General features: G+C 38.0%; 1 protein-coding gene across 1 annotated transcript in view; it reads left to right on the plus strand.

Moving 5' to 3' along the window:
• The window catches only part of BCKDHB (branched chain keto acid dehydrogenase E1 subunit beta), a 265,669-nt gene that overhangs the window by 202,640 nt on the left and 38,523 nt on the right, over nucleotides 1–24,506 (plus strand). The gene's annotated exons all lie outside the window — the stretch shown is intronic.

Raw genomic sequence — 24,506 nt, forward strand, 5'->3', positions numbered from 1 at the left:
TCTCTTTCCTGCCTGCCCTCTTGCTGCTCTCCCTTTCTGACTTTAAAAAACAACAAACAACTTTCCGGACAGTGTCCTCTGTGCCAGTCTTGTGAACATGTGGACCTTTGCAACAAAACTGTAATGTTTGTCCCATCATGGGCAAACGAAGCAGCATTTTGGGTAGTTTGTGCTTATGAAAGCTTTCTGCATCCTAGTAGGCTAAAATAGAAGTATTCTGTAATACTAGATGAAAGTAAGGGAATGAGGTTTGATGTAGGCAAGTCTTTTTCTCCTCCCTTGGGGTTGATCAAAGACGACACTCATTAAAAATACTGTGAAATTGCTTAATACCATCGAAATGCATTTTTAAAGTGGATCTTCTATCAGTATAAGGGATAAGTCTCTCTCTCTCTCTCTCTCTCTCTCTCTCTCTCTCTCTCTCTCTCTGTGTGTGTGTGTGTGTGTGTGTGTGTGTGTAGTAAGGGATGTTGATTCTCCCTACATTAACTTTTCAACCTAAAGAATATATAAATTAACTTTTTTTAATTGATACTTTTTTAAACAGTGTAATTAAATGAGGTGTGATATACAGATTTTCTGCTTATGCTGTTAATTTTCTCCAAGGATATCATAGCTAACCGTAGCTTTACTGATGCTACTAGAGGATATTTGGGGGATCAGTACAACACATAATTGAGAAAGATATTCTTCTCCAAATATAAACTAAAGGAAAAAACAAGTGAGAATTAGAAAAAAACATTTAAACACAACTTCTCCTTAGAGTAAACCCAATTTTAATTTTTCTCTTTAGAACAAATGTCTTAGTTTGAAATGCTGGTTATGCTATTTAAAGAGATTTGCTAAGTACTTAAACATTCATTTGTATGACTTTTCTTACTACTTGCCTTGTTACTCAAAATTGGGACAAAATATTTTGTTTATTGATGAAGACACATTTAGTTAATAATGTAAAGCAGCATTATCTTTAACTTCAACTTCATATTATATAAATTAAAAGATTCCTTTAGAACCAGAGGCTTGACTCACTGACTACCAGCTAATTAATTATTTTTCTTAGGGACAAACTCTTAGCCTTAAGTTAATGTCTTCTGAGAGGATAGAATTCGTTATTATACACATATGGATGATTCCTTTGAGTTAGTGGGGAGGATAGGTGGGCTTCTCAGGTACTGGTTCGTTGAAAGTGTTTTGCCTTTCAACTATGAAACCAGCAGTATAGCATTTTTAAATTGATAAGTATTTCATAGATAGAGTCTGAAGCCCTTTGTTATTAGTGAAGGTTTTCATTAGCAAAAGTTTATTTTTTGGTGTCACAGAAGTAGAGTATGATGACCTATATTTATCTTTTTATGATATATACAAGGCAAGCATTTAAGTATGATTTTATTACATTTGCATTGGTGTTCATCAGCCTTTGGTCATCTGTCTATCAAGTAGAGCTGGCATCTGTATTACGATACATTTCTTTCAAGAAGAAATGTTCAGAAATATACAGTAAGTGACCATAGTTTCAGCTTCCATGTCAGGCCAAAGGGAGGTGAACTGATGGGGAGTGGGTAAATGAGACCCACTTCTTATTGATCCAGCTGTTAAAAACATTGTTCTCTTTTCCACCAAGCTCCTAAATTCTTATTTACTTGCCTAAATAGGAAGCTTGCATAGAGTCAGAGAGATCCCAAGCTGGTAATGGAATAATGATGACCATATACTTTGTCTTCTGTAATGGGTCAGCAGACATAAAGTGAGGTTGTTTGATGTAAACCAGAATGTTCACTTATGTAGTTTTCATGCTACTTAATGGGAATATGTCAGCCACCATAGTATGCAATTAAAATTTAAGTAAGAGATTGGTGATAATAGAGTTAGGACTGTATAGCAATTTTTGTAAGTCAAATTTAGGTCTCTTAAGGTCTGAGAACTTTAAAAAAAGATCAAGAACATAAATGCTATTCCTTGGTTCAGTGATTATTTTTTTAAATGTAATGTTGATACAGGATTTTTGCTCTTTGAGCTCAGCTAGGTCCAGTTTCTTGTCTCACAACCAGGAAAAATTAGGGGTGCAGACACCAGAGAGTGAGTGGAATAGAATTTATTAAGCAAAAGGAAAGTTCTCAGCAAAGAGAGGGGTCCTGTAAAAGAGGTTCCTGGTTGTTCCCTTCCAGTTTTGAATGCAAGGACTTTTATATAAAAGTTGATGGGGCTGGGTTCCCTGTTTGTATAAGGTAGGAATTCCTGGTGGCTCCACCCCATTCTCCCTGGACGCATGTGGGCACTTAGTCTGCTGAGGGCATGTTTAGACAAGCCCCCTGCGCAAGTTCCCTTATCTGCACAAAACATGGGTCAGAGATTTGCTGGGGACCCTTCCCTTACTTTCCGCCTAAAGCAAGCCGGTTAACTCCTTTCAATGTCAAAGAAAAATTTGAGGTTTCTTCGCCAGTAGCTATTGCTGCTTCTTCACTTCTATAATTTATTCTTAGTTAGTGACAAACTACTTGAGAATCATTGAATGACTTCAATTTGTTGTGTTGGAAATTAAATAATCATCAGTAGTTTGATAATATCAATGACTCCTAAATAACTGAAAAGCTTTTTTTTTTTTGTTTTTTCCAAATTGGGTGTTAGTATTATGCACAAAATGAAGATAAAATATAAGTATATGATTTAATATACCTTTTGCTTTTTAGCTGCTCAAGTAAGTGAAAAAATGATCCTTTCTATTAATAACAGCTTTTAAAGTTTTACAAGCTTGGTGTTTTCAAATAATTGCTAAAGGGGCAAATTACACTGTTATTTAATAGTGAATTAAGGATCTAGGGAGAATTGTTAAGCATTTCATTTTATTATTTCAGTAAACTTTATTTTCATTAAATCATATTGTTAAAGGCCTGAAATTCTATAAAAATTTGTTTAATGACATACTGTCATGTTATTCATCAACCTTGGGGTCTATGTTTTTGAAAAATATGATGAGAGAAGCCCATTTGGCAAGATCAGGATCTCATAGAAAATAGGGATTTAGAAGCAAATAAATATGACCTTAAATATACTTAACATGTATATTTAAAATAAGGACATGACTTCCTAAAGAAACTGGAATAATGAGTGTTTGCCAGTTGTGTAGATACCCCTCCCCTGAGTGATCTTCTGTTCGTAAAATAATGCTGCAATATGTGATTGCCTAAGGCAGAATCTCCCTAGCCTACTGTACTTTGTCTTAAGGTTTTTAAACTAACTTGTAATATAATAAAAGTTAGTCATATATGTATATATCAATATATACCATATATATGTGTGTGTATTTTTTTTTTCTTAAATATGTGCGGGGCGCGGTGGCTCAAGCCTGTAATCCCAGCACTTTGGGAGGCCGAGACGGGCGGATCACGAGGTCAGGAGATCGAGACCATCCTGGCTAACATGGTGAAACCCCGTCTCTATTAAGAAATACAAAAAACTAGCCGGGCGAGGTGGCGGGCGTCTGTAGTCCCAGCTACTCAGGAGGCTGAGGCCGGAGAATGGCATGAACCCGGGAGGCGGAGCTTGCAGTGAGCTGAGATCTGGCCACTGCACTCCAGCCCGGGCGACAGAGCGAGACTCCGTCTCAAAAAAAAAAAAAAAAAAGAAAATGCCCAGCCTTTTCACGTATTACTCTGAGGCTTAAGGGTTGATTTTCTTTGCCTGGTCTTTGTTCATGTATGGAATGGCTGAGTAAGTAACACATCATATTGGGAAGCTTAGGGGCAGGGATAAAGGGGTAGAGAGCATTAATGGTTAAGTGAGTGTCCTTTTATTTAAGGGGACAGAACATATCTATGCATATATAAATATATGTCACATTTTAAAATTCTAGTAAACAAATACAGAACTGTTTTCTCAAAACATAGATTTGCTAAACCCTCATTGAGGGATTATTGAATGGCCAGTTCATGTATTTCTAGAACTTACTCATATATTTCTTTGCTTTTTGTGAGGAAAGAGTAGTTTCTTTAACTGTTCTTTTTATGGTTCTGGTAAGGCATTTTAGACAGTATGGTTGCATATAAAATTTCTTTGCAGAATCTAAAATTTGAGCTAAATATAGCCATTTTTAAATTGATTCCATGAGTACTTTACAGGTTATACGTAGTACAATGTTGAACTTCTCCCTTCTTTGAAATAGTGAGACTGCCAAGTATATCAGGAGATGAAGTGATTATCAAACCGCAGTGATTAATAGCAAAAAGATCAAGGGAGACATAAGGTTAAGATGGCTGGCTAGATGCAGCCAGGAAGTGCAGCTCCCACTGAGAGAGACCAAATTTTAGAGTAAACCACCATAATCTGGGCAGATCTTCGGAGACAAAATGCTCAGATTGGATGGAGAGGCAATGCTGAAATGAAGGCTGAAGATGGAGGAAGCTGGGAGCCCTGTGCTGGGTATCTGAATACCAGGAGTAGTTCCCAGACCCAAATAGCTCTTGGAAAAGGGGTGAATGAGGAACTGAGGGAAGGCTCACTCCCACCGCCAGGCTCTGGGATCCTAGATCCTAGTTGCAGAACTCCGTGTCTCCCATGGATGTGTGAACTGGCAGGGGCATCTCCCCGGGGAACGGGCAGAGACAGGCCGTTGGACAGCATGGAGCCCGAGATTTTTTGTGCACTGGGGAGCTCCAGCAGAGAGCAGCCATAGAGCTGTTCTATGGGGAGGGCTCTTCGTCCCTTGCTGGGAGGTATGACCCCAGCTGATCTTCCAGCTAGGAGAGAGTGAAACCAGCTTCTCTGTGGGACTAGGGCACATCTGTTCTGCAAACCTTCCTGCCTGCTGGCCCCACCCAGGGTCACACATAGCCACCCTGTAGTGGGTGCACAGCCCAGCCCCTGCAGCACAGCCTGAGTATGTTACTGTACCTGAGTACGTTCCCAGTGACTTGGAAGCACACTGGATCCTCCCAGTACAGGCTGGAATGCCAACCCAGTCCACAGGATGTCCCAGTGTCCCCAGGGCTGCTTCATGCAGCATTTTGGGAGTAGGGAGCCAAGATCTGTGTCCAGCACTCAAGTCAAGTAGGAGGGGGCAAGATCTTCCGGTTACTGGGCTGGGGTGGGAAGGGAGCAGGGTATGCCTACCTCCACAGAGTTGATCCAGAGAGAGTGAGGCGTATCTTCCTCCTGCAGCCCCTGACCAAGAAGGTCCCAGAGCCTGAAACACCTAACAAAAGAAACACGGGCACAGCACCAGTGATTGGAAGGAGGCTCCCCCAAGTCCCAGGAGCAGACCTGATGAGGGGCCCATGTCTCTCCCCTGCCCACTGCGGAGCATGCCTGGGAACATGAGGAAGAACAAAAGAGCCTCATGGCGGGGTATTAACTTATGTAATTAATGGCCATTAGTCTTAAGCACCATCTAATGGATTGCATCTGAGACTACAGCACCAAAAATCTGTCCCACTACTATATGCTCCTTTGAAATCCAGCACAAGAATTTGTTACCAGAAAGTGGTCCCAATTCAGACCCCAAGAGAGGGTTTTTGGATCTCTTACAAGAAAGAATTCAAGATGAGTCCATAAATTGAAAAAGCAAGTTTATTAAGAAAGTAAAGGAATAAAAGAATGGCTACTCCATAGACAGAGCAACCCCCAGGTCTGCTGGTTGTCCATTTTTATAGTTATTTATTGATTATGTGCTAAACAAGGGGTGGATTATTTATGCCTCCCCTTTTTAGACCACATAGGGGTAACTTGTTGACATTGCATGGCACTTGTAAACTGTCATGGTGCAAGTGAGAGTGTAGCAGTCAGGATGACCCAAGGTCACTCTCATTGCCATCTTGGTTTTGGTGGGTCTTAGCCAGCTTCTTTACTGCAGCCTGTATAATCAGCAAGATCTTTATAACCTGTACCTTGTGCCGACCTCCTATCTCATCCTGTGAATTATAATGCCTAACAGTCTGGGAATGCAGTCCAGTAGGTCTCAGCCTTATTTTACCCAGCCCTTATTCAACATGGAGTTGCTCTGGTTCAAATGCCTTTGACATTTCCCCCCTCCCTTAAAGGAACCCTTAATCTTTTTTTTTTTTTTTTTTTTTTTAAATTTATTTATCATTATTATACTTTAAGTTGTAGGGTACATGTGCATAACGTGCAGGTTTGTTACATATGTATACTTGTGCCATGTTGGTCTACTGCACCCATCAACTCGTCATTTACATCAGGTATAACTCCCAATGCAATCCCTACCCCCTCCCCCCTCCCCATGATAGGCCCCGGTGTGTGATGTTCCCCTTCCTGAGTCCAAGTGATCTCATTGTTCAGTTCCCACCTATGAGTGAGAACATGCGGTGTTTGGTTTTCTGTTCTTGTGATAGTTTGCTAAGAATGATGGTTTCCAGCTGCATCCATGTCCCTACAAAGGACGCAAACTCATCCTTTTTTATGGCTGCATAGTATTCCATGGTGTATATGTGCCACATTTTCTTAATCCAATCTGTCACTGATGGACATTTGGGTTGATTCCAAGTCTTTGCTATTGTGAATAGTGCTGCAATAAACATACGTGTGCATGTGTCTTTATAGCAGCATAATTTATAATCCTTTGGGTATATACCCAGTAATGGGATGGCTGGGTCATATGGTACATCTAGTTCTAGATCCTTGAGGAATCGCCATACTGTTTTCCATAATGGTTGAACTAGTTTACAATCCCACCAACAGTGTAAAAGTGTTCCTATTTCTCCACATCCTCTCCAGCACCTGTTGTTTCCTGACTTTTGAATGATCGCCATTCTAACTGGTGTGAGATGGTATCTCATTGTGGTTTTGATTTGCATTTCTCTGATGGCCAGTGATGATGAGCATTTTTTCATGTGTCTGTTGGCTGTATGAATGTCTTCTTTTGAGAAATGTCTGTTCATATCCTTTGCCCACTTTTTGATGGGGTTGTTTGTTTTTTTCTTGTAAATTTGTTTGAGTTCTTTGTAGGGAACCCTTAATCTTAAGGGTACAGAGGGATGAAGATTGATCTTCTGTAACTTCTTGATGCTGAATAGAAGCGATGACATTCCTCCCTAATTGTTAGGTGTCTTGCATTCAGGGTAGAGAGGAGCTCAGTTAGAAATCATCAGTATGTCAAAGGCCATTTATAATTCTTGAGTTCTGACAGAATGCGATATCTGGAAGATTAATAAATATTTAAGAAAACGTTCAGTAAGCTTATTCTGCATTCTTACACAAAGAGTACAACAGCAACATATTCCACAATGGTAAAGCAAGATCAGCAAAATTATCCCAAGTAAACGAAATAAGAAGGTTTTCCATGAACTTGTCAACTGATGGAACCAAGCTGATATGGGGTTACTAGCTGATTCCACTATGCATCCAGAATTAGAATATTGATCTAGATTTCTACATTAGCTGTCCCTTTTGTTTTTTTCTGAGTAGCAACCAGAGATCACTGGTTGGCTCACAGGAGTAAGCAGGGTTAGTCTAAATTGTTGGAAAAACCTCAAAAACAACTAATGAGACTAGAATTAAATAACAGGTGTACCACAGTTCTTGAAACAATTTTTTTCCTCTCTCCGGTTTTCCATTTTTACTTAAGACATAATGGTAAGACCAATTTGTTTTATTATACTTGGCCTATTTGTATAAAGTGCAGCAAGAATTATTATTTTTCTCATAAGCTGTTTTTAAATTGGCTTTGATGAAACTCTGTTCCATGAAAGGAATCTTAGGTAAGACTTCTTAAAAGCCGAGCCCTGCCATGCATTTGTACCCTCAAGGACCTAGGAGTTGGGTAAATTCCTCTCCTTTTGAAGTCCCAAGATAACTTGGGGCTCCTGGACCTGTCACAAAGTGACATTTTGTTACTTACCACAGGTCAGGAACCCTGTACAGGAACTGTATAGACAAGGTATGAGGCCAGTTTTCCCAAGGGTCTTTTATTGGCTCTATGAGTTAAATGATTCCTCAAAGGAAAACACACTATTTCAGTTAAAGCCTTGGTGTATTAGTCTGTTCTCACACTGCTGATAAAGACATACCTGATATTGGGTAATTTATAAAGGAAAGAGGTTTAATTGACTCACAGTTCCACATGGAGAGACCTCACAATCATGTTGGAAGAGCAGGGGAGGTCTTACAAGGCAGCAAGCAAAAGAGAACGTGTGCAGGGGAACTCCTCTTTATAAAACCATCAGATCTCGTGAGACTTATTCACTATCACGTGAACAGCCTGTGGAAGACCCACCCCCATGATTCAATTACCTCCCACCAGGTCCCTCCCATGACACGTGAGAATTATGGAACCTACAATTCAAGATGAGATTTGAGTAGGGGCAGAGCCGAACCATATTATTCCACCCCAGCCCCTCCCAAATATCATGTCCTTACATTTCAAAACCAATCATCCCTTCCCAGCAGTCCCGCAAAGTCTTAACTCATTTCAGCATTAACTCAAAAGTCCACAGTCCAAAGTCTCATCCAAGACAAGGCAAGTCCCTTCCATCTGCGAGCCTGTAAAATCAAAAGAAAGTTACTTACTTCCTAAATACAATGGAGCTACTGGCATTGAGTAAATACGCTCGTTCCAAATAGAAGAAATTGGCCAAAACAAAAGGGCTACAATGCCCATGCAAGTCTGAAATGTAGTGAGGCAATCAAATCTTAAAGCTTCAAAATGATCTGCTTTGACTCCATGTCTTACATCCAGGTCACATTGATGCAAGAGGTGAGTTCCCATGGTCTTGGGCAGAGCTGCCCCTGTGACTTTGCAGGGTATAGCCCCACTCCTGGGTACTTTCTCGGGCTTGCATTTTCTGTGGCTTTTCCAGGTGTACAGTGCAAGCTGTCAGTGTATCTACCATTTTGGGGTCTGGAGGATGGTGGCCCTCTTCTCAAGCTCCACTAGGCAGCACCCCAGTGAAGACTCTGTATGGGGACTCCCATGTTAAATTTTCCTTCTACACTGACCTAGCATAGGTTCTCCAGGAGGGCTCTACCTCTGCAGCACACCTCTGCCCGGCATCCAGGTATTTCCATACATCCTCTGAAATGTAAGCCTAGGTTCCCAAACTGCAATTTTTGACGTTTGTGCACCTGCAGGCTTAACACCACGTGGAAGCTAACACAGCTTGAGGCTTGCACCCTCTAAAGCCACAGCCCAAGCTGTGCCTTGGCCCCTTTTAGCCACAGCTGGAGTGGCTAGAATACAGGGCATCAGGTCCCTAGACTGCACACAGCAGAGGTGCTCTGGGCCTGGCCCGGGAAACCATTTTTTGCTCCTAGGCCTCTAGGCCTGTGATGGAAGGGGCCACCATGAAGGTCTCTGACATGCCCTAGAGACATTTTCCCCATTTTCTTGGTGATTAACATTGGGCTCCTCATTACTTATTCAAATTTCTGCAGCTGGCTTGAATTTCTCCGCAGGAAATGGGTTTTTCTTTTCTGTTGCATTGTCAGTCTGCAAATTTTCCAAACTTTTATTCTCTGTTTCCCTTTTAAAAGTGAATGCTTTTGACAGCACTGGAGTCACTTCTTGAATGCTTTGCTGCTTAGAAATTTCTTCCACCAGATACCCTAAATCATCTCCCTCATGTTCAAAATTCCACAAATCTCTAGGGCAGAGGCAAAATGCTGCCAGTCTCTTTGCATAGCAAGAATAACCTATACTCCATTTCCCAACAAGTTCCTTATCTCCATCTGAGACCACCTGGACATTATTGTCTATATCACTATCTGCATTTTGGTCGAAGCCATTCAACAAGTCTCTAGGAAGTTTCAAACTCTCCCACATTTTCCTATCTTCTTCTGAGCCCTCCAGACTGTTCCAACCTCTGCCTGTTACCAGTTCCAAAGTCACCTCCATATTTTCAGGTGTCTTTTCAGCAATGCCCCACTATACTGGTAGTAATTTACTGTATTAGTCTGTTTTCACATTGCTGATAAAGACATACCCGATACTGGGAATGGCTGTAGATGTGTGGTATTATTTCCGAGGGCTCTGTTCTGTTCCATTGGTCTATATCTCTGTTTTGGTACCAGTATCATCCTGTTTTGGTTACTGTAACCTTGTAGTGTAGTTTGAAGTCAGGTAGCGTGATGCCTCCAGGTTTGTTCTTTTGACTTAGGATTGTCTTGGCAATGCGGGGTCTTTTTTGGTTCCATATGAACTTTAAAGCAGATTTTTCCAATTCTGTGAAGAAAGTCATTGGTAGCTTAATGGGGATGGCATTGAATCTATAAATTACCTTGGGCAGTATGGTCATTTTCACAGTACTGATTCTTCCTATCCATGAGCATGGTATGTTCTTCCATTTGTTTGTGTCCTCTTTTATTTCACTGAGCAGTGGTTTGTAGTTCTCCTTGAAGAGGTCCTTTACATCCCTTGTAAGTTGTATTCCTAGGTATTTTATTCTCTTTGAAGCAATTGTGAATGGGAGTTCATTCATGGTTTAGCTCTCTGTTTGCCTGTTACTAGTGTATAAGAATGCTTGTGATTTTCACACATTGATTTTGTATCCTGAGACTTTGCTGAAGTTGCTTATGAGCTTAAGGAGATTTTGGGCTGAGACAATGGGGTTTTCTAAATATACAATCATGTCATCTGCAAACAGGGACAATTTGACTTCTTCTTTTCCTAACTGAATACCCTTTATTTCTTTCTCTTGCCTGATTTCCCTGGCCAGAACTTCCAACACTATGTTGAATAGGAGTGGTGAGAGAGGAGAGAGGACATCCCTGTCTTGTGGCAGGTTTCAAGGGGAATGCTTCCAGTTTTTGCCCATTCAGTATGATATTGGCTGTGGGTTTGTCATAAATAGCTCTTATTGTTTTGAGATACGTTCCATCAGTACCGAATTTATCGAGAGTTTTTAGCATGCAGGGCTGTTGAATTTTGTTGAAGGCCTTTTCTGCATGTATTGAGATAATCATGTGGTTTTTGTCTTTGATTCTGTTTATATGCTGGATTATGTTAATTGATTTGCATATATTGAACCAGTCTTGCATCCCAGGGATGAAGCCCACTTGATCATGGTGGATAAGCTTTTTGATGTGCTGCTGGATTCGGTTTGCCAATATTTTATTGAGGATTTTTGCAATGGTGTTCATCAGGGATATTGGTCTAAAATTCTCTTTTTTTGTTGTGTCTCTGCCAGGCTTTGGTATCAGGATGATGTTGGCCTCATAAAATGAGTTAGGGAGGATTCCCTCTTTTTCTATTGATTGGAATAATTTCTGAAGGAATGGTAGGAGTTCCTCCTTGTACGTCTGGCAGAATTCGGCTGTGAATCTGTCTGGTCCTGGACTCTTTTTGGTTGGTAGGCTATTAATTGTTGCCTCAATTTCAGAGCCTGTTATTGGTCTATTCAGGGATTCAACTTCTTTCTGGTTTAGTCTTGGGAGAGTGTATGTGTACAGAAATTTATTCATTTCTTCTAGGTTTTCTAGTTTATTTGCGTAGAGGTGTTTATAGTATTCTCTGATGGTAGTTTGTATTTCTGTGGGGTCGGTGGTGATATCCCCTTTATCATTTTTTATTGTATCTATTTGATTCTTCTCTCTTTTCTTCTTTATTAGTCTTGCTAGCGGTCTGTCAATTTTGTTGATCTTTTCAAAAAACCAACTCCTGGATTAATTGATTTTTTGAAGGGTTTTTTGTGTCTCTATCTCCTTCAGTTCTGCTCTGATCTTAGTTATTTCTTGCCTTCTGTTAGCTTTTGAATGTGTTTTCTCTTGCTTCTCTAGTTCTTTTAATTGTGATGTTACGGTGTCAATTTTAGATCTTTCCTGCTTTCTCTTGTGGGCATTTAGTGCTATAAATTTCCCTCTACACACTGCTTTAAATGTGTTCCAGAGATACTGGTATGTTGTATCTTTGTTCTCATTGGTTTCAAAGAACATCTTTATTTCTGCCTTCATTTGATTATGTACCCAGTAGTCATTCAGGAGCAGGTTGTTCAGGTTTCATGTAGCTGAGCAGTTTTGGTTGAGTTACTTAATCCTGAGTTCCAGTTTGATTGCACTGTCGTCTGAGAGACAGTTTGTTGTAATTTTTGTTCTTTTACATTTGCTGAGGAGTTCTTTACTTCCAACTTTGTGGTCAATTTTTGAATAAGTGCGATGTGGTGCTGAGAAGAATGTATATTCTGTTGATTTGGGGTGGAGCGTTCTGTAGATGTCTATTAGGTCCACTTGGTGCAGAGTTGAGTTCAATTCCTGGATACCCTTTTTAACTTTCTGTCTCATTGATCTGTCTAATGTTGACAGTGGGGTGTTAAAGTCTCCCATTATTATTGTGTGGGAGTCTAAGTCTCTTTGTAAGTCTCTAAGGACTTGCTTTATGAATCTGGGTGCTCCTGTATTGGGTGCATATATATTTAGGATAGTTAGCTCTTCTTGTTGAATCGATCCCTTTACCATTATGTAATGGCCTTCTTTGTCTCTTTTGATATTTATTGGTTTAATGTCTGTTTTATCAGATTCTAGGATTGCAACCCCTGCCTTTTTTTGTTTTCTATTTGTTTGGTAGATCTTCCTCCCTCCCTTTATTTTGAGCCTATATGTGTCTCTGCATGCCAGATGGGTCTCCTGAATACAGCAATCTGATGGGTCTTTGACTCTTTATCCAATTTGCCAGTCTTTTTCTTTTAATTGGCACATTTAGCCCATTTAGGTTTAAGGTTAATATTGTTACGTGTGAACTTGATCCTCTCATGATGTTAGCTGGTTATTTTGCTCTTTAGTTGATGCGGTTTCTTCCTAGCATCGATGGTCTTTACATTTTGGCATGTTTTTGCAGTGGCTGGTACCGGTTGTTCCTTTCCATGTTTAGTGCTTCCTTCAGGAGCTCTTGTAGGGGAAGCCTGCTGGTGACAAAATCTCTCAGCATTTGCTTGTCTGTAAAGGATTGTATTTCTCCTTCACTTGTGAAACTTAGTTTGGTTAGATATGAAATTCTGGGTTTAAAATTCTTTCCTTTAAGAATGTTGAATATTAGCCCCCACTCTTTTCTGGCTTGGAGAGTTTCTGCCGAGAGATCTACCGTTAGTCTGATGGTCTTCCCTTTGTGGGTAACCCGACCTTTCTCTCTGGCTGCCCTTAACATTTTTTCCTTCATTTCAACTTTGGTGAATCTGACAATTATGTGTCTTCGAGTTGCTCTTCTTGAGGAGTATCTTTGTGGCATTCTCTGTATTTCCTGAATTTGAATGTTGGCCTGCCTTGCTAGGTTGGAGAAGTTCTCCTGGATGATATCCTGAAGAGTGTTTTCCAACTTGGTTCCATTCTCCCCATCGCTTTCATGTACACCAATCAGTCGTAGATTTGGTCTTTTCACATCATCCCATATTTCTTGTAGGCTTTGTTCCTTTCTTTTTACTCTTTTTTCTCTGAACTTCTCTTCTTGCTTCATTTCATTCATTTGATCGTCAATCACTGATACCCTTTCTTCTAGTTGATTGAGTCAGTTACTGAAGCTTGTGCGTTTGTCACGTAGTTCTCGTGTCATGGTTTTCAGCTCTATCAGGTCATTTAAGGACTTCTCTACATTGGTTATTCTAGTTAGCCATTTGTCAAATCTTTTTTCAAGGTTTTTAGCCTTCATGCGATGGGTTTGAACTTCCTCCTTTAGCTCGGAGAAGTTTGATCATCTGAAACCTTCTTCTCTCAACTCGTCAAAGTCTTCTCTCTCCAGCTTTGTTCCATTGCTGGTGAGGAGTTACGTTCCTTTGCAGGGGGAGAGGCGCTCTAATTTTTTGAATTTTCAGCTTTTCTGCACTGTTTTTTCCCCATCTTTGTGGTTTTATCTACCTTTGGTCTTTGATGGTGGTGATGTACACATGTGGTTTTGGTATGGATGCCCTTTCTGTTTGTTAGTGTTCCTTCTAACAGTCAGGACCCTCAGCTGTAGGTCTGTTGGAGTTTACTGGATGTCCACTCCAGACCCTGTTTGCCTGGGTATCAGCCGTGGAGGCTGCAGAAGAGTGAATATTGCTGAACAGCAAATGTTGCTGCCTGATCGTTCCTCTGGAAGCTTCATCTCAGAGGGATGCCCGGCCGTGTGAGGTGTGAGATGTCAGTCTGCCCCTCGTTGGTGTGTCTCCCAGTTAGGCTACTCGGGTGTCACAGACCCACTTGAGCAGGCTGTCTGTCCATTCTCAGATCTCAAACTCCATGCTGGGAGAACCACTACTCTCTTCAAAGCTGTCAGACAGGGACATTTACATCTGCAGAGGTTTCTGCTGCCTTTTGTTTCGCTATGCCCTGTCCCCAGAGGTGGAGTCTACAGAGGCAGGCAGGTCTCCTTGTGCTGTGGTGGGCTCCACCCAGTTCGAGCTTCCTGGCCGCTTTGTTTACCTACTCAAGCCTCAGCAATGGCGGGCGCCCCTCCCGCAGCCTTGCTGCCACCTTGCAGTTAGATCTCAGACTGCTGTGCTAGCAATGAGGGAGGCTCCGTGGGCATGTGACCCTCCGAGCCAGGTGCACTGGATTTAATCTCCTAGTGTGCCGTTGGCTAAGACGCTTGGTAAAGTGCAGTATTAGGGTGGGAGTGACCTGATTTTCCAGGTGTTTTGTGTTATGGTTTCCCTTGGCTAGGAAAGGGAATTCCCCTCCCCCTTGCGCTTCCTGGGTGAGACGATGCCTCGCCCTGCTTTGGCTGTCGCTCGTTGGACTGCACCCACTGTCCTGCACCCACTGTCTGACATACCCCAGTGAGATGAACCTGGTACCTCAATTGGAAATGCAGAAATCACCGTTTTCTGTGTCACTCACACTGGGAGCTAGAGGCTGGAGCTGTTCCTTTTCGGCCATCTTGGAACCACCCCCTACTTTACTCAATTGTTAAAAGCTATGAATACCTCAAAAGTTTCTTTGATGCTGAAAAACAAAACAAAGGATCAGCAATGTTTGAAGCAAAGTCAAAAAGATTACCTTAGTGTTCTATTAGTTCAGTTCATGCAGTTAACTCCTGTTTTGCTTGATATTTATTAACATTTCAGCTTTCTATTAGAGTTCTTCAAGTTTTTTGCTTCTATTCTGATGTCACAATCACCATAGTTATCAGAAGCCTGCATTTAAATGCACCTCTCAAAGTCTAATAGCTGATTATAAACCACCTTTTGAAGAGGATTAAAACAAGACAACAGTTGTCTGTGAATGATATAATGTCTTAGGAAAACCACAGTCAAAAACACAATTGACAAGGAAATTTGGTTACCTGTGTGGCATACAGTGATTTTATGTAACAATTATAATTATTAGTAACATACAGTTATTCATGTTGGAATTGTAGGAGTTTCCCATAGTTTAGAACACATACAAAACATATTTATACAAATACAGATAAACATCACTTCCTATATGATTTTAATATACCAAATAAGCCAAATTTTAAAGATAAACATCACTTCCTATATGATTTTAATATACCAAATAAGCCAAATTTTACCTTTACATTAGTGTGCTATTATTGATGAACCAAATTTTTAATGAAACCTTATAAACAAATCTATTTAACCTTTTTTAGTTTGACCATAAGGTAATAGTCTCGTAAACCTTTTATAACCCTTTACATTTTTTTTTAATGAGCAGATCAGTGCTAAGAAAAACCTATTTTGCTTTTATTCCAATGTTTAATTTATGGAAAAACTGAATAATATTCTTTTAACTTTAGCCAATATATTCACACACAGAGCCTCTTTTACAATTAATTTTTCACAAACCTTCGACAACTTGCTTAAACCTTCAGCTTTATTTTATCTAACTTAAAACAATTCTTTAACCTTTTAATCTTGGGGAAAAAAAAATCCACATTCCCCTGCCTTCTTATAATCTTTTACCAAAAAACACATTTCACTTTCTTTACACACTTTGCATGTAAAATTGTTTTTAGTAGTCTCAATTATGTGTTACAGTGTTAACTCTTAGTGATTTTTACTTTTGATGAAAACCTTGGTAAGAGATTTTAATTATGTACTAGGTGTTTAGTCTAGGACAACAGGCAGAAGTGCAGATAAGGTAAGGGCTGACTCCTTCCCCATAGCTAGGGGGCATGGCTTTCCACATGTCCCAGGTCTTATCCAATATGGAATGATCCAATGTAGATAAACTGAACAATTTTCCAAAATGAAAGGAGAAGTTTTTGACCCTAAACCATTTAGAAAACCTATCTGACCTACCTAATTTAGACCAAATTTCTGAATTTTAAAGACATCTTTATTTTTTCACTAATTTTTAAAACTGCCTTCATTTCCAAAAGACTTAAGTCATATGAAGTAAATGACATCACACATTTTACTTTTCTGACAAAATATTTAAGCCCTTACTATTTTTAAACTAATCAAAGCCTTTTCATATATAAACATCATACATACACACACACACCCCACATACAAATACATAGAGAGACAGAAGATCCAGTAGTTGTAAATTTTTCATTTCCAGTTTTTAAGTTTCTCTTTAAAGCAGGCATTTTCCAGGGCCTAATAAGCAGACACAGCTGGAAAGTAAAACTGATCTCCAAAAATTAAGGGTCCCATGTTTATACCAGATCCTGGATCTCAAAAAGATGGAATTAACCAATCTCCCATGGGAGTCTTATCTCTCAGTGGGGGGTGAAGACATTTCCATAACTTCTAGGTGGCCAAGAGCATGTTTCTCTGATCTAAACTTGCAGAGATGACTATCTCCCATAACTGCCATTAGCTAGCCCCAAAAGTATATTTCCTACCTAGTTATTACATACCAAAGCTCTCTCATAATGTGAAGTAATTTCGGATACCCCCAATATCAATAATGCCAGACAACACAGTGCAAAACAGAACAGAGCCTTAAATTTTGAGAGGGATTTGTCCACTTCCAGTTCCTGGGCTTTCATGAGAAAAACAGAGGATTTCCTCCCCCCCAAAATAGGGTCTGTGCTGCCTCCTCTGTTTTTTTCAAGGAGTCCCAGGCTGTTAGAACTTGAGTATATGCTTTTAATTAAGCTGATGTTTAACCATAGCGCTCTTTAAAAAAGTCCTTTTAAATTTTTCTTTTTTTTTTTCCTAGACAGAGTCTCACTCTGTCGCCCAGGCTGGAGTGCAGTGACACAATCTCCGCTCACTGCAACCTCTGCCTCCTGTGTTCAAGTGATTCTCATACCTCAGCCTCTCAAGTAGCTGGCATTACAAGCATGTACCACCATGCCTGGCTAATTTTTGTATTTGTGGTAGAGACAGGGTTTTGCCATGTTGACCAGGCTGGTTGCACTTGGCCTCAAGTGATCCACTTGCCTCAGCCTCCCAAAATGCTGAGATTACAGGCATTAGCCACTGCACCTGCCTCTTTTAAATTTCTTATTACCGTCTTAATGAAAGCATTTTAGGGCTATAAACTTTTCTCTTAACACTGCTTTGGCTGCATCCTAGAGATTTTGGTAAATTGTGTCCCTATTTTCATTAATTTCAATTTTTTTTTTATTTCTGGCAATTTCTGTGTTCATGCAGGAGTTATTCAGGAGCAAATTGTTTAATTTCCATGTATTTGTATAGTTTTGAGAGCTCTTCTTGATTGCACTTATACATTTGTTTAACTTTAAACCATATTCTGGATTGTTGTTTTGTCCCATTACACTGTTAAAGGAAAAAGAGAAAATATTCCATGAAGTTTTGCTGAAACAAAATTTTGGAATAAAATGAAATATGAGCTGTGCTGTAAAAACAAACATTGCAATATGAACATATGGAATGAAGCAGCTTTATTGGAAAACTCAGATCCGTGGAGGTGGCAGCACTTGTGTTTGAGATTCACAAATGTTAGTGTTAGCTTAAGTGGGATAATGATGCTTAAAAAAAGAGCAGAATTTCCAGTGTGCACAGAGAAAAATACTGATAAGTCTTGATTTTATTAAAAGTAGGAAGTAAAGTCAAGTCATATAAAGAAAAGTCCTCACATATTACCTGAACTCAAAGGTAATTGTGTTGTATCATATGGCTTCAGTTAGTTGGATTTACATAATCTTATGTCAGTACCCACTAGCATTGAGGTGGGGCTACTGTAATAAGAAATCCTTCAGGCTGGATGGAGAAAGACAGTTTTTTTAATTTATTTAACTAGTTAAGTTCACTTATGTATTGTAACTGAATAAGTCTGGCAAAAATAGATGATAGACAAAAGAAACTAAAAATTAGGGCTCAGAAGATAAAATTTAAAATAAATGGAACCTTAGAGAACATCCAACACAGTTTCCCATCTCGTCTGCTTTGATCTCTCCTGATCTTCTTGCAACTTCTTCCCATTCCTGGGAACATGCCCACACCAACCTAAATGTGGACAGACACAGGCTTCTGCATAAGGGCCAGAAAGGATCTTTAGACCTAGAACAAGTTCAAACCCTGCTTTGAAAAGAAAATCTTTTCTTGAGGAAGGACTCTACAAAAAGTCAAGTCTGCCTATGCCAAGGTCTCTTTTTGAAAAACAACTAGTTCTTAATAAAAGCACATGCTGCCCCATCCTCCCGCCCCTGGGTTTATGTGTGTGCATGTACCGAAGTGTGTGTGTGTGTTATTTGATGGAAATAGAAACTCTCAAACATCCACATCCTTCCTTGGGAAGAGTAACTCTTTATTCTGTGATTTTGTCCATTTTTTGTTTATATTAAATACAGTTTTTTCTTGTCGATTGATGTTAACGGACTTTTATTTTAATGTCCTTGTTAACAAGGTAACCTGATGTTCATCACCAGTTTGTTTGCGTGTTCTTGTTTAGGAAATGGCACCTGTTCATAAGACAGTGCCATAGACCAGTTTTTTAATTATCATGCAGACATTTTAGCTCCTTAATTCTATGTCTCCACTTTGTCATTGTTTTTTATTATATAATTAAAAGTTTTATTTAGATGAGTCTCTAAGAAAGTATTAATAGGAACAGTCTGTTTCAACAGAAGTGTTTCAAGAATGTTCATTTTTCAATAATTTAAAAATAAATCTTACATACCTCAAAGTTTTAAAATCTTCAGGCTAATCAAAGCACTCTATAGGAATTATTGGGCTGTCGAAGTTCAAACTAGATGATTAATTTGAAAGAGATAAATTTTTTCTAATGAGTTTTTCTTCTTTCTATTTCAACCATTTGTTATTGACTTGCATTCTGTTTAAGGAAAATAGAGAATATAAAAAGTGAAAATACAATGAGGAACATATAGCCGACACTTATTAAGCGTCTACTGTATGGCAGACAGTATTCTAAGCTCTTTACCTGAATTGGTTTGTTCTCAGCACTGTTAAAACTCACTAAAAACAGTACTATAAAATAGGAGTCATTCTCATCTCCATTTTACAGATAAAGCAGGCGAGGTACAGAGAAGTTTAGCAACTTGACCAAAGTCACACAGCTAGTAGGTAGCAGGTTTGAACTTTGACTGTCCCATTCCAGACTACTGAATTTCCCTAAAATCTGTCTCTGAGAGGAAAGATACTATATCTCTATTAAAAGTTGAAAAACATTTCTATTAAATAGTTGTATGTTCTATGAAGAGTTTGGAACACTGAAATTAGCTATGGCTTTTCAGTCTATTTTAATATATGACCAATACGTTTCATTAGAAAAGCAAATACATAATCTCTAGCTGTATAGTTTTTATTTTTTAAGCAGGTTTAAGCGGTATGGTAATTTCACAAGCATTACAAAATTATCAAATTGTATAACAGTTGATTTGTCATAAAATTTGGCCAGTTTTTTTTTTTTTTTTAAAAACACAAGTTTTAAAAAAAAATATGAAATTTTTGTGCTTCTGTTTTTTCTTCAGAAACTAGATTTCATACTATTCATTTTTTAAAAGTTGTTGGTAATCCAAGTTTTTAAATGTCAGTAAACTTTCATATTACTGAAAGGAGAAATTTGGCAAGGAAACTTTCTAACAGTTTACAGTTCTTCATAGACAATATAAATAATTAATTGTTAGGTGGGGTGTCTGTATGTTGTCAGTTCTGAGTGTGAAGGTTTTAATCTTTAATTTGTCATTCAACTTGTGATATTTCCCAGCATTAAGATGACCACATCCTTTGCTTAAAAGAAAAAAAAAAAAAGGAAACAATAACTCAAGATTTTCAGTCTTTTAGTATCTTTTAAACCTTTTTATTTCACTATGTTCTGGAAGAATGAAAAGCAATAATTTTAAAATCAACATTAAATATAAAAGAAATGGGGGCATATATGACAAGTTAATTCTGTACTACCTTTTATATTTGTTTTTACATTATCAACAAACATGACAAAAATGTACTAGGCCTATAAAATGTATTGTCATCATATACTTTGGAGGGTAATATATGGTTTTTAAATTTTTGTTACTCAGTTGAGTTAAAAGTACTCAGTTAAAATTAAGAAAGCCTCAGTAAAGTGCAGCTGTCAACAGCCTTTTTCTGGGAGTTCCACATCTGTGGATTCAACCAACCATAGATTGAAAATATTTGGGGAAAAAAGCACAATAAAAAATAATACAATAAAATTAACAAAAATACAGTGTAACTATTTACATAGCATTTACATTGTATTAAGTATTATACATAATCTAGAAATGATCTAAAGGATATTAGAAGATGTGTGTAGGTTATAAGCCAATACTTAATCATTTTATAGAGTGACTGGAACATCTACAGATTTTGTTATCCGAGGGAATCCTGAAACCAATACCCTACAGATACTGAGTAAGACTGTAGTCTGTGCCAAGTAGTTATTTGTCTCTAATTGATTGTTCTGGACTCATTATGTGTGTAGTTTTTAGTTTTACTAATGATTATTCTTTAAGCATGAACAGAATTTACATATTTATAAAACCTTTAGGGAAATTGCATGTCACTCTTTTGGGAGACATTACAATATTTTGGGGTTGTTAAATTTCAGGCCTAGAGATTATTTGGGTATTGTTTACTCATTAGTAGGGCATACAACTTAAGCCCTTAGGATAGGATACTGTCATATCCTTAAGCAGTATATTTCCCTTTAGACTTGGAAGGAGGTGATAACCCCTTAACTTGGGTCTCTTTTACTTTCAGCTTTAACTTCCTACTACCCTAACATTCTTGTTGTTGTACTGTCTTTATATTTTCTATTAATCGTGCTTATTTTGGTGGGAGAACAAAGTGTAGAAATAGTGGTTTTGAATTAGGTTGTTTGCCTCAGCTGATAACTCATGGAAATTGGCTCAGTCTATTTTCAAACCAAACCATGATGATGGAGTTTGCAGGAGCTTCTAAAATGTCAGAGTGATAAAAATGGACATGGTGTCTTAACAGCCCAGGAAAATTTGAATGCAGTTTACTGCTGCCTATGAATGCCTTTGAGACTGTCACATATTCTTACTTTACTATTCTCCCTCCTTCTTCCCAATTAAAGATCTCTCTCTCTCTCAGTGTTTATGTGTGAGTTCCTAAACATTTACTGCTTCTCCCATATGCCTTTAAAAATAATTATTTTGTAGGCCATTTAAATATAATTCTTGGGGCTTGGTAGTTGACTTTAAAATTTCCTTCGGTTGTGAGTTTGATCACTGAGTAGCTCGTAGAACATTGGGAGCACAGTGTGATCACTGATGGAATGTATCTTGGCCTTAAAGATGAGCAGATGCCAATTTTTTAAAAGATGGCTCTTGTGTGAAAGGGTTAATTCAAATGCGTTTTAGGACTGGCTTTCAGAAATACATGTGTTATATTCCAAATCGTTTGTGATATTTTAGAAAACATAGCAAGCCATCATTTTCTTCTTCTAAGATTCTAAATGACTCATTTAAGGTAACAGACTACTTCTCTAGTGGTATCCATTCTTTCAAAGGAGAGGGAGTTAATTAGAGGTGTCATAAAGTGATGCTTTGTAAATTTTAACTCAAGTTCCTTAGGTCTATTTGCTGTGCCTTACCTCTGTTTTCAGAAATTTAAAGGAAGAAATAATGAGTTGTTGAAGCAGATCACACCCCCCCCACACACACACACACACGTGCATGGATTTTATTTACTTATCTATTTTTAATTTCACATGGATTCATAATCTATTTCTGCTTGACATAGATGAACTCCAAACGCTCAATTTCAATTCAGAGTGAGCCATGAATTTACTTAATATCATAGCTGTAGGAAATTTGATCAACATATTCCTTTAAGCTATTAGTAATTTAATGGGAAAAAAGTAAGACATGGAATGAATGACAGATCATTTTATGTGGATTTATGTGAACAGAGGAATATTAGAAAGAAATAGGGTTTAGGAAATAGTCTATAATTTCTTGAAGATAAGTCTGTGGTAGTAAGTGATTAATTTAGAAGTAGTTACATCCTTATAAAAATCAAATACTTTATGCTTTTGAAAATTTGAACACATTATAAGAAAGTAGACGTGAGCAATACTGTGGTATTTTTGTACATTCTTCAGTTGTAAGATTCTTCACTTGTAGAAGGCTTTTGTCAGATCTGGGTCATTGTTATCCTAGGCAGAATTGGGGTGGAGCGGTGATCGGTTAATACCTTTTACCACTGCTACATTTTGGATTTCGAATTTCTGGATCTGGTTAAGTTTGCAATACATTTTTATTCTCTAATGTTTCCTAAAACTTCTGACCTTCCTAGCAAAGTGAAAACTGTTAAAGGTGACTCAAGAAGAAAAAGAAAACTCAAATCTTCCTATAGCATGAGAGAAACTGAACCATTAACTTATTTTTCCTTAATGATAGCACTAGACTCAATTGATTTTATTGGTAGGTTTTACTGGAACTCAGTGTTTTATACACAGTATTCTAGAAGATTGATGAGAAAACCTAGCCCATCTCATTTTACAAATTCTGTATAACTTCAAAACCAGACAAGGATAATTAAAGAACACAAAACTGTAAATCAATCTCACTCAGAAACATAGGTGCAAAGTTTTTATAGCAAACTGAATCCAGAAGTTTTCAAGACCAAGTTGGGTTTATTCCAGGAATGGCAGATTGACCTAACATTAGACATTGTATTAATATAACTTATTACATTAATAAACTAAAAAGAAAAAAACTACATAATCATTTCAGTGCATGCAGAAAGAGCATTCAGTAACGTTAAGTACCAGCTTACCATTAAAGGAAGAAATTAGAAACTTCCTTTACCTGATAAAGATTATCTACCAAAAATCTATAACAACCACTATATTTAATGGTAAAATATTGGAAGCATTAGCATTAATATCAGAAACCAGGAAACCCACTGAAACTAATTATATTTATTGTTGTACTAGATGTCCTAGGACAGGAGAAAAGAGAAATAAAAATGCCATTCATTGACAGAATATGATTTTCTACATAGAAAATCTAATTTAGGCCATATATACTGCTTATTAGAATTAATTGGAGTTTAACAATGTTGCTATAGATAAACATCAATACAAGTTGAAAATAAAAACTTTAAAAAACATCAGTATCTATGGTAGTGACTATAGGTATCTAGGGATAATCCGTAAAAAATCATTTGAGACCTTTATGGAAAAAGTATGACTTAAAAATAATTAACATGTTTTTAAATGTCTCTTTTTTTAAAAAGACTGTGTTCACAGATAGATTCATTGCAATGTAAGTTGTTACTTAATGGATCTCTAGAGTCAGTCCAATTTCTAAGAAAACCAAGTGGGTTTTTTTTTTTTTTTTGAAAAATTACGACAAAATAATTAAAAAACAATTTTAAATGTGTGTTTTTTTTTAAAGACTGTGTTCATAGGTAGATAATTTATTGCAATTTAAATTGTTATTTAATGGCTCTCTAGGATCTGTCCAAGTTCTAACAAAATCAAGCTCTCTTTTTTCCTTGAAATGTAACAAATTGATTCTAAAATGTTATAGATGAGTAAGAGCCTAAAATAGCCAAGATATTCCAAAGAAGAAGAACTGAGTGAGGGCTGATTTCTGCTACATGTTGAAGCAAAGGAGCCACCCACATGTAGATGATGTGGACATCACTTGTCTCTGTCCCTTAAAAGACCCCAAGACACACAGCACTGATGGCACCTGTTCTTCCTCTCACCTACCATGGGACCAGATGAGGTTGATTTAACTTGACTTGTCCTCCTAGGATGTTCCTCCTATCTTACTGAACTACTCTTGGGGATTAAATGACAAGGAATATAATAATGTCTAATACAGGGAGGACTTTGACAGACAGTGATTCAACAGTGACTCTAGAGCCAGCCTGCCTGAATTCAAATCCCAGGTCTACTTCTTATTTGCCAAGTGGTTAATCTTTCTCTGCTTCAGTTTTCTCATCTGGAAAATGGAAAAAATAGCAGTACTTCTTCCATATGGCTATCGTGAAGATTAAGTGAATTAATACATGTAAAACAAGAACATCACCTGGCACATAGTGCTCAGCAAGTATTAGCTGTTGTTTTCATTTTCTTTACACCTTTATTCTTTTTATCAAAATGCTTTCATCCTTCTGTTACTCTTTGACAACACTTTGTTTTAAGTTTAATTTAATGTTAAATTGTATTCAAACAGTACATACCTTAAGTGATAAAGACAATAACGTATTTAT

Source organism: Theropithecus gelada, chromosome 4, assembly GCF_003255815.1.
Source record: "Theropithecus gelada isolate Dixy chromosome 4, Tgel_1.0, whole genome shotgun sequence".
NCBI classification, from domain to species: domain Eukaryota; kingdom Metazoa; phylum Chordata; class Mammalia; order Primates; family Cercopithecidae; genus Theropithecus; species Theropithecus gelada.